Source organism: Mastomys coucha, unplaced genomic scaffold (genome assembly GCF_008632895.1).
Source record: "Mastomys coucha isolate ucsf_1 unplaced genomic scaffold, UCSF_Mcou_1 pScaffold13, whole genome shotgun sequence".
In the NCBI taxonomy this organism is placed as follows: Eukaryota; Metazoa; Chordata; class Mammalia; order Rodentia; family Muridae; genus Mastomys; species Mastomys coucha.
In genome coordinates this window covers 76,293,601-76,304,646 of record NW_022196895.1, presented here as the reverse complement: position 1 = coordinate 76,304,646, position 11,046 = coordinate 76,293,601, and the positions used below count along the sequence as shown (strand labels likewise).

Genomic DNA, 11,046 nt, shown 5'->3' with positions numbered 1-11,046 from the left:
CCAGGTAAGGACAGGGCTTGGGGCCTTCGACAGCTTTCAAGAGCACATACATCCTGACACCAGACATGTGGAGACCTGCTGGGGACAGTGGCCAAGCACAGATCAGTTCCCACCCAATCAGCTGGGTTCAGCCTCTGCCCCATGTGCTCTGGAGTATGTAGGAGCGGACTTGAAGCCAGGTCTGAGCCCCCAATCCCGCATACTCTGTGGTCCTTTGGTTCATGTGATGACCACCCAGCCCTCAGCCCTTGTCAGCATCTTCTTACATACTTCTGCCAACCTCCTCCCACACAGGAAGATAGAGCCCGCTCCAGATCCTCTGGCATTGGTTCCTTACCTTCATTACCCACAATACAGTCAGCAATCTCTGTGCCTGGTCCTTCTGTGTCTAAGTTTGAGCAAAACATGGCAGAGCAAGTCTCCACAGTGTCGACTCTGAAGTTACAGACACAGAAAAGGGTGGCCCAGGATGGCTGATGTGTTTCCAAAACCAAAAGGCCTCTAGATTAGAGTGACTTCAGACATCTGAGCTGTCAAACAAGATCAATGAGACCCCATGAGAGAAACGTCACTGTACTTTCTTTGTGCAGCCCCCTGAGGAGAGGTAGGCCATGGGTTGGCCATGTAGCCATCATGCTAACAGGTCTGAGGTCTGCATCTAGGTTCTGAAGCTCTGACCCAGTGTCCCATCTGGTAGGAAATCAGCATAGATTCTGGAGCATGCCTGTAAAAAAACAAAAGCCAGGATGCAGTTAGCCTCTGCCGTGACAGAGGCCACATCTGCTACACCTCCATGATCAGAGGGCACAGACCACCCAGACCCAGCAGACCCTAGGGGCAGAAAAAAAAAAAAAGGACAGGCTGCCGATGTTCTTGAGTACCAAAGAAAGTAGTCGCCTGGCATGTGGTTTCTAGACTTCAAAATGGCAAGTGAGATAGACAAGTGAATATAAGTTGGATTTGTTGCTTTTCTCTCACAGACTCAGTTTAAAAAAGGAAAAGTTTGTTTGCACCCACTGTCTGAGAGCACATTCACAAAGGCAGGCGATTCACAAAGGCAGAAATGCATAGCATTGTGGATACATTGTATCCACAGTCAGAATGCAGGGAGGATGCTGGTACTCAGCTCCACCCCCCCACTCCCCACCCCCATGCCCTACTCCCCACCCCCATGCTTTTTATTTAGTCCAGGATGCCAGCGCATGTAACTTATTGTCCAAATTTAGGGCGAATCTGCCAACTTCAATTAACCTAGCCAATCTAGAGACCCCCTCGCAGACAAGCTCAAAAGTTTGTTTCTATGGTGATCCTAACCCCTCCTAATCAGTATTAATCATCACACATAACTAGAGCTTGGTACATGCCTGTAGAGGCAACTGCATGTCGCCAGCATCGTAGATATCATTCACACATATACCCCAGCATCAGTACCAGCATTGTGGTTATCACATTCATCGTCACAGTCAGTCAGCATCATCCTGCTCTGTCCTCATCACCATCAGTATCACCATTGCCATCATTAGCATCTCCTGTGGTTGTCAAGGTCACCACTGTCAGCATCAGCATCTTCAACGCTGCTATCATCTGCCGTCATTACCATCATAGCTGTCATAGCAACATAACACGCCACTGGCACTGTGTTTGCATATGTGTCCACTCAGTTCTGAGTCTGGGTTGGGCCCCCGGGGTTTAGAGAAAGCTCTGCCCTGATAGAAGGGCCCAGTGGTCAGGCCCTGGGTCTAGGTCCTCCTGTCAGAGCATCTGGAGCTGGTCGGGACTCTGAAGGGAAGTCTCTGGATGACTGAGCCACCTTGCTGCGAATGTGAGGGAGTGGTATGCTTGGGCATTCTCAGAAACGCCCGTCGGCATGGTGTATCTACACACCCTTCTCGATGACGGGTAGTATAGGCCAGGCATCGCAGGGGCAGAAAGAGTGTTGCACTTTGGTCTCGTGTCTGATGAGCACTGATGGACAGCTCTGATGAGCTGAGGTTCCCGATCTGCTTTTTGCTTTTGTTTTCTGCAGCTGTTGCCTGGAATTCAGAGGCTGCTGAGGTCTGTCCTGGTGTCATGTCCACTGGTCCCAGAGGATGCAGCCCCATCTTGCTGGCCTCTAGGAACTGCATGAGGTAGGGGAAGGCCAACCAGGAGTGCATTGCCAAGTCACTCCATGAAATCACCTGCCCAGGGCTTGATTCCAGGCCCACCTTAGGGATTAGGGATTGTATATGCGTGATTGCATATGTGTATGTTAGTGTGTGATATAAGTGTGGTTTTATGATACAGACTGATGTGTGTGCTTCAGTGAGAGTATGTAAAAGTAGGTATATAAGTTTGCGCATGCCTATGATTACATGTGCATGTGCACTGTGTGTTAGTATGCGTCTCCATGTGTATCATCAACAGGCATGTGAAATGTATGTATATGTGTATATATGCATATGTGCAGGTCTATGTGTACACACTGTGTTAATTGTGCTTGTGTATGCAAATGTCACATAGGGACATGTGTGGTGCTGGGGGGTGGCGACTGTGTCTCTGGGTGTCTGTCTGAGTATGTCTGTCCATGCGAAGGGTGTTAGTCTCAAGCACGGTTTGGTATGCAGAACTAACTACTGTCTCCATGAGGCAGAGCCATGTGGCAGGGCTTTCAGCTGAGGCTCGCAAATAATGTGCTGTTGATCAATACCTTCTGTCTAAACTTGACTGAGCCAGTTTCTGGTGGAAAATCATGGTTCAAATTCCATAGGCTCTATCTGAAAGGCCTCAGACGTCTGGCTCATCCCTGTGAGCCCCAGAAAACCGACATGAGGATATAAGTTCATTAACTTGGGCTTTCATAGTTATGGGCCCAAGTTCTGCTATCTTGGAGCTCAAATCATTCAGCTGGGGTGGGGGGAGGGTGTCACTGCCACTTGGTGCTATCATAGACCCAAAGACATGGCTGTGCTCAGAAGTTCCACCAAAGAATTCAACCTCGCCTGCCTGCCAACCTGGCTATTTTCTAAAAAAAAAAAAAAAAATGTTACAAATGGGCTAAACATGAAATGACTCAGAAACACTCATCATGGCATTATACTCCAAAGTTTTGTTTCATACAGCAACCGTTACCTATTTTGTCTGTGTTTCTCTACATTTTAAAAGGCTTGGCTTAACAGATTATATGAGTTTGAACATTTTCACCTTTCTGAATAATGTGTTTTTCCCTCCCTGAGCCTCCCTGAGTTTGATTCTTTGTCGCTGACCCTGTTGGGGGGGAGGGGGTACTGCCCTGTGATTCCTTAGCCCTTGAATAAGAGTTGAGTTGGGAGAGTGGCTGGCCGTAACATTGTAAACTCAGGCTTCTGGACACAGAGCTGGGACCCCAGATGACTTACTGCATACCTGCTGGGTCACAAAGAATGACTTGTAATTCACAAAGACATGGAGAACCACAGGGCAGCCATGCTGTGAGGAAGGCGGGCACAAATTGGTGATTCCCTTCTATGAAGTTCACCACTTGTGGTGATAAAGAGAAGAAAACAGAAGGGTGTCCAGGGAGGTAGAGATGGGGTGCCCTGAAATGATGCATCCCCACCCCTCCATGCAGACACATAGAACTTGTATGTTGAATAGCATTCTTAGGATGTATGTTGAATGGCATTCTTAGGATGTATGCATCTCACTGTGTATGTGCCTATATTTTAAAAGATTAAAACACATATAGACTTCCATGATGTGAACCTGACCTGAAAACCAAAGGGCAGGTAACAGGGACCGGAGAGGCCGATGTATGGAAACAGAAACACTGACTACAAGATCCTGCTAGTCAGCATGTAAATGTTCAGGATGGACATACCGAAAGATTATTTCAATCTTTCCGTGTATGTGATATTTTTTCATAGAAAACGCTTCTGAAGTTTTGTTGGTCCATGCAACGTGTAAGACTGTTTGTACCACCCCGCTAACCTTGGCAACCCTTTTCCTTTAGTCCCACAGATACCGCGTTTGCACTCCACCATCATCCTGGCATTAGGTGGTCGCTTCCCCCCACCCTGACTCCTCAGGTACTGCCCAGCAACACAGTATCTGCTTGCCTTCAGTGGCCATATTGATGAACATCTGTCACAAATTAGTTCAGCAAGACCACCGCTCAGTTCTAGCCTCTGGGAAGGTACCTTCATGCCTGTGATCCTTGCTATGTCAGAAGCCACACGTTAGTGACTAGTAGAACCAGTCTCAGGATGGGTGGGAATCCAAGATTCAAAATGAGGTCAAGTGGTTGCTGCTGGGTCAAATCGTCCCTGAATCCTGACTCCATGAACCTGTGTGCCTCGTCAGCCCAATTATTAGGTGACTCTATGTATAAGTTTGAGTTAGCAACAGCCCTTTCTAGGTACATGCTGAAATTATAGTTCTGTTTCTTGCGGTCTTGAAAACCCTGCCTAGGTCAAATAAAGCACTGAATGGTACCCTCACGGGACGCCATCCCCGCCTGTGCTATAGGGTTCCTCGTTTATAGAATCTTACTGGTGGCTCTCTATGGCTTCCACAGGCTGCCGTTTTCAGTTTAATGTGGATGAAGCTGATTACCCTCGGGGCTACAGATCCTTCAGCAGAAATACGGTTTTATAAGACTGGGTCCTTCTCATAGCTTTACTTCTCTTCAACAAGAGATCTTATATAGTAGTAAAAGCATCATTCTCTGTCCATCTCTAATTCAAGGGGCAGGCAATGACTAATTCCTACATGTGAGGGAGCTGAGACCCTCGGTCTACATTCTGAGGGCTGAGCGATGGGACTTTCCTGTCGTGAGTGTCCCCGAGCGACGCTGACTGTCTCACCCACAGAAAGCTATTTCTGGGAAAGCAGAAACAATCGATTCTCTAAAAACACCCAAGGTCCATCCATGCTTCCCCTTTCAAAGAGAGAACACGAGCTTCCTCTTCGAGTTTTTGTGGGAACCAATGCAGGTGCAGGAACGTCAGTCAGCCAGTCAGTCAGCCAGTGTCTCAAGAGGAGCCCTCCTGTGGTGACAGGGACAGCCAGTCTGCGATGAATAATCTCCAGAGTCATAGAGTGAGCCCTGACTGTCCAGTACTGAGAGTCAGTGATTAACACTACGGTGGTCTCTTCCTTCCCACTGGAACTAGGGGGTGGGGGGCAACTTTTCTCTTCAACAAATAGCAAGAAAAAAACAAATAAAATCAGGAAGGAGAAAGTCTGTAAGCCCCAAATCAAGCATCTCTAGCAGCTAGGATGTTACTCAGGTAACATTTTTTAAGGATTCTAGGGCTGAAGAGATGCTTCATCAGTAAAATGCTCGATGTACAAGAATGGGGCTCTGAATTCAGATTCCCAGCTGAGAGGCTGAGCAAAGGAGACTGTGGCCACAATCCCATCACTGAGGAAGGCGAGACAAGAGTAGCCCTGGGGCTTGCTGGCCAGCTAGTCTAACGGAATCACGCGAGTACCAGGTTCAGTGAAAGACCTTGCCTCAAGGTGGAGAGATACTGAAGACATTTGATGGCCACCTCTGGCCTCCACACAATGTGCATCCACTTACACATATACAAACATGGTGTACGTTGGGGTGGGCAGAGCTCTCCAGCAAGCAACTCGGGGGCCATTTGAAAGTTTGTTTAGAAGCTCTGGGATTACACGCACGCCAAGAAGCTAAGATTTGGAGTAGCAGGGCCTCTTGAACCAGCTCACTCGGGACCTCCAAAGGTCAGTGGGCATTTAGAGGCTCATCCCCAATGGAGTCAACATGGTTCCATTGCGTCTCCACTGTTCTTAACATATACCCGGAGCCTTCCTGATTGCAGAGTTAATTGTCCTGGCTTCAGACGGATCTCTGCAGCAGCCACAGCACGGAACACAGGGAAGAGTCCACGCTAAATCTTTTGGTAACCACTAGGCTTCCCCCCAAAGAGTCTTGCCACCCACCCCATGAGCTTTTGTGCCAGCCAGCACAGTGAGCTCTAGGAAATCTGCAGGCAGAGCAATGGCATGCAGGTACTACAGATCCACTCCTTCTTCAACTGGGCAGGCAACCCACATATGTCTGCCTGTGCTTTAAGGGACAAACCTTCAATGCCTAGAGTCCCATCCAATCCCTACCCTAGGAATGGAGCAGAGTCCTCCTCCAGAACATACCATGGCTGGACGGCTCCCTCACCTCTGAGGTTTCAAACCAGGAGTGTGCTTCACCATGGACACCCACACTGCAGAGTGCTCTCCTGTTCTGCATTTCCTCTGGGTTTGAGCCTCATTTCGCCCTGTGTCTTCTGTTCATCATTTATTGGGTTTCGCTTGCTTTGTGTATTCCACCCGATGTGACCCTATCTCCCATCCTTTCTGGAGTTGATCCAGGTTGAAATCAATTAGGGAGTTGACGTGCGTCCTGGTCATTCTCTCCTCGGGGCAGTCATCTCAGGCTTCCTGGTCCTGTGTACTGGTCTGGGGACAGATACTGCTACATACTTTAGGAGCAGTGGCTTCATTGTCAGTGTTCCTGCTCACAGGAGGTCACAGAGATGCAGTGCAGGGGCTGGGTCAGTCCCCTGATACCTCTCCCCATGGCTGCAGCAAAAGCAGCCACTGCAGATCCCCAGCACTGAGCGCGCATGCGTGCGGACCCTGTGTTGGGAGCTGCCATCTGAGAGCTAAGTATAACCTATCACATCCCATGGCCACAGCTGTCAGGGAGTCTATAGCTTTCCTCCCACTTCCGGGTCCACGGCTGAGAGAAACCCTGTGTTTAGACACCCTAACAGGCAGGTGGCAGCTGGCTGTCCCTGAGGTGCCCAGGCCTGCTCCTATGGAAACTGCCTGCCAGTTGCAATGGCCGCTAGCTCAGCTGGTCATGTGGAGGCAACAAAGGGAACTAAGAGACGCTCGATTTGCAAGGTGGCGAGTGCAGTGACCATGCAGAGGGGGCGCTCATTTGTCATGTCCAAATAAGCATGTGTCAGTCTTCCCAATGGAACCCTAAATCACAGGCTTTCTTCACATCTCTCTCCTGCCTGATCTGTGACAGCAGAGTGCACCAGTGGAGTCTCTGTGAGGTTATGGCATCCACCGGGAGAAGGAGAGCCAGCTCACAGAAGGTGGTGGAAGGGACTCTTAGAAAACAGTTCAAGAGACTGAGGCACAAGTGAAAGACTAGCGACCAGCGATGCAGAAGCCAGCAGCCAGAGGCTCACGGCAGCTGTGTGGCCACCAAGAGGGTGATGCTTCAGTAACGCAGACATCCCAATCTCCTAATGAACATCCAATGTTAAATCAGGGCCACCCGGCACAGGATAGGCATGTCCAAGGACTGTTACCACAGGAGAGCCTCAGATCTTGAGAACAGCTGCCACTACAGATAAGCAAGAGGACCAGGTGCAGTTTCCTTCTCAGGGCCATTGATGGAGACTGGCCACCTGAGAGGCACGGGCTGCTACCAAGCTGTTCTTGAAGGGGGGAAGTGGATGAAGATGCAGAAAGCCTGACTCCAGCAGAGCTCTGCTGCTTCCCCACCCCCACCCCGACTCCTACCCCACCCCGCCATGTTTTTCACATCCCAGCATGATCCCTCCCAGCATGAGCCACACACAACCTCAGAGCACAAAGGGCCCACTTTTGACTCCAAAGGTAAGGATCCATTTGAGACTCAGTGTTCTCACCTGAATCTACGTGTGGACATTAACATCTGTGGATGCTCCCCCAGAAGCTCCTGGGAGACTGCCCTTAACTTACCTTCATGCCTAAAGTGCTTCACAATGAGTTAATTTAACAACTGCTAACTGGCCACCTGCTGTGAAAAGCCAAACTACAGTCAGTCTGGTATAACTGTATACTATACCGGGTATGAGCTCCATGAATGGAGGCTGGAAGATGGCCAGGCACAGGGTAAAGTGAGTGTAGCTGAGAGAGGATGGAGGCGAGGGCTGGAGAAGAGAGGCTTCTTAGACGCATACCCTGGTGGGTCTTCAGACCCAGGAACTGGGGGAACCAAGGAAGAAACACATGGGCAAACAAAAAGGCTTATCAGAAGATAGAACAGAGCAGATTTTGATTAAATATCTAGTCCTGGATTGACTAAAGTCCTAGAAGTGGTATTAGATGCAAAAACAAGTGTCTGAGGAATTCTCTGCTACACATGGGCCATCAGCACCACATCTCCCCTCACAACACTCAGAGGCCATCATGAACAACCAAATGGGAAGACTGTAAGAGTCCGAGGTTGAATGGGACCAGAGCAAAACTGTGAGTTCTGTACTCAACAGGACCACTGCAGTCACCAACCACAGCAGCTATGGTGGTCAGCATAAGGCCTGCACAAGATCAAGCCAGCCAGCACTCCAGCATGCAGTGGGTCAGCATAAGGCCCACACAAGATCAAGCCAGCCAGCACTCCAGCATGCAATGGGTTAGGACTTATGAGCTCCTACCTCTAACTGGGAAGCTATCGACAGTGCATGGGTTCTGGGGAAGGGAGAGCCAGTTTTCTCCAAAGATATAGACCAGGTAGGTCAACCATGATCCAGTAGGTAGCCCCATGTCCTTTAGTAAATGGACAGGACAAATCGGACTCTAATGGCTTTTTTAAAAAGGATATAAAGTTGGGAGAGGGTGGGAAGTGAACCCAAGAGTGGTTAGGGAAGGAGTGGGGGATAAAAAGAACAAAAGAAACTCTAAACATGTATGAAATTCTCAAAGAATTAATAAAAATATTATATATTCTCACCTCTTTATTTATATATTGTGTGTGCATGTGTGTGTGATCATTTTCTTTACATATTGTGCATGCACATGCATGTGTGTGCATGTTATCACATCTTATTTATGTATTGTGTGTGTACATGCATGTTTGTGCATGTGACCAGGGGACAGTGTCTTATATTTTTTGAGATTCTAATATAATTACATCATTTCCCTTTTACCTTTGTTCCCTCAAGCCCTCCTAATATCCCTCCTTGCTTGATTTCAAATTTAGGACCTCTTTTTCATTAATTGTTGTTACATAAATGAATGTACATGTGTGTTCATACATATTTGTAAATATATAAAGACAATCTATTCGGTCTGTATGTATGTTTTCAGGGCTGACCACGTGGCACTGGTGACAATTCCCTGAAGAAAACTACGTCTCCCACTCTCAGACTTCTAAGACTGCTCCTTTAGGGTTGAGGACACCCCCATCCAAGTTAGTGTGCTTATTTTTGTCCTCATTCAGCTCAGGTTTAGGCAGTCAGGAACTTAACGGGTGTAGCTTCTGACGTCACTAGGAAGCACAACCTTACAGCAAACTCCAGCTCTTCCACCCCTCCCACCCTGCCTGCCACAATGATCCCTGAGATTTAGATGCTGGAGATCTGCAGATGCGTCCATCGGCACTGCTCTGCACCACTCTGCATCTTGATTCTTTATAGTCTTCTTCCATGGTCTCTGTCCATGTCCTTGATGAGGGCTGAGGACTACACTTATCTGTGGGTATAAGGACAAATGCTTAGACTGTAGTTAGGGATTGCTGGTTTAGCAAAGTAGAAGTGGGAGACTCCTCTTCAATAAGCTTGGGTAGCTGACTAGGTTACCAATAACAGATAGGATTTTTCTCTTGTTGAGTGAGTCGTAAGTCCAGTTAGACAGCTGGTCCTTTTAGAGAGCTAGAGGAGGCTTTCAAAGCAGTTCCCAAATGTCTATTGTAGTGTCTCCTGTTCACTTCTGTTTCTGTTGTCTTTCCTCTCTTTTGGTTAGTTGGGCCAAGGGTCTGCCAGTCATGTTAGTCTTCTCAAAGAATAAGCTCTTAAATGTGTTACTTATGTGTACTGTTTTGTTTGTTTGTTTCTATGTAACTAATCATTCTCTGATTTTTACTATTTCTTGTCAACAATTGAGTTTAGATTTGATTTGCTGGTGTGTTTTTTTTTTCAAATCTTTGAGTTGCATCATTAAGTAGTTTCTTTGTAACTTTTTAAAAATTCTTTAATATAGGCACTTAACTTTCCCTCACAGAACTGCTTAGGGGTTCCTTGGCCCTCGGTCTGAAGTGTATAGTGACTTACCTTCTATCTCTGGGTGGCAACAAAGGGCAATAACAACAGCCTATAATGTTTGCAGAGTCTCTTGGACAGCCCTGACCAACAACTCAAAAGAGGGCTTCTCATGGTGGGTGTTGGAGGTTTTGTTAGATGGTCTTAGGCTCTTGGAGAAAAGAGTCAACCAAAGATGGTAAAATGACATATATATTTATAAGTATATTCTATTTATATAAATTATATAATAAAATGTACATAAATATATAATATGTTTATATAATATATAATATGAATATATTTATATGCCTAGAAATATATATTATATAATATATGTTGAATGATTATAATATATAATTACATATAGCATAGTGGTTTTGGTAATAGTACGTCACGGTAGTTATATATTGATTCCTTATGACTTTTCAAACTTCCTTACTGTTATTTTACTCTCCTCTCCCCTTTTTCAATATTTATCTGCTTCCTCTGTCCCTAATTAGAGCCCTAACCATAACCATAACCATAACCCCATCTTCCTGATTGAATCACTTCTACTGCCTTCTCTGTTGCTCCCCACCTCCCCAACCCTGACAATGGTCCCTTTTTGCTTTCTTTGTTTCTGTAGTTACTCCAAGGTATGTGCTCACATCTGGAGATTTGGGAGCTAAGATCCTCAAATGAGAGAGAGTATGCTGCGTTTGCCTCTCTGGGTCTTGGTTACCTCACTTGATATGATCTCTTCTAGTTCCCTCCATTTATTTGCAAAGTTGATGATTTCACTTGTCTTTAGAGATGAAGAGTACTCCATGGTGTATAGGTAGCACATGTTCATCATCCATTCTTCAGATGAAGGGCATTAAGTTGGTTCAATATCCTACCTATTGTGAGTAGAGCAACAGTTAGCATGGCTAAGCACGAACCTGTGGAGTAGGATGTCAAGCCCTTTGAGCATATGCCAAGGAGTGGACATGTGGTGGATGGATGGATGGGTGGATGGATGGATGGATGGGTGGGTGGATGGATGGATGGATGGATGGATGGA

General features: G+C 47.0%; 1 long non-coding RNA gene across 1 annotated transcript in view; it reads right to left on the bottom strand.

The window, feature by feature from the left end:
* Positions 1-566: 566 nt before the first annotated feature.
* The window catches only part of LOC116087414, a 46,062-nt gene continuing 35,582 nt past the window's right edge, over positions 567-11,046 (bottom strand). The window contains exon 3 of the long non-coding RNA XR_004117426.1: positions 567-724. This is a non-coding gene — a long non-coding RNA (uncharacterized LOC116087414). The remainder of the gene's footprint in view (positions 725-11,046) is intronic.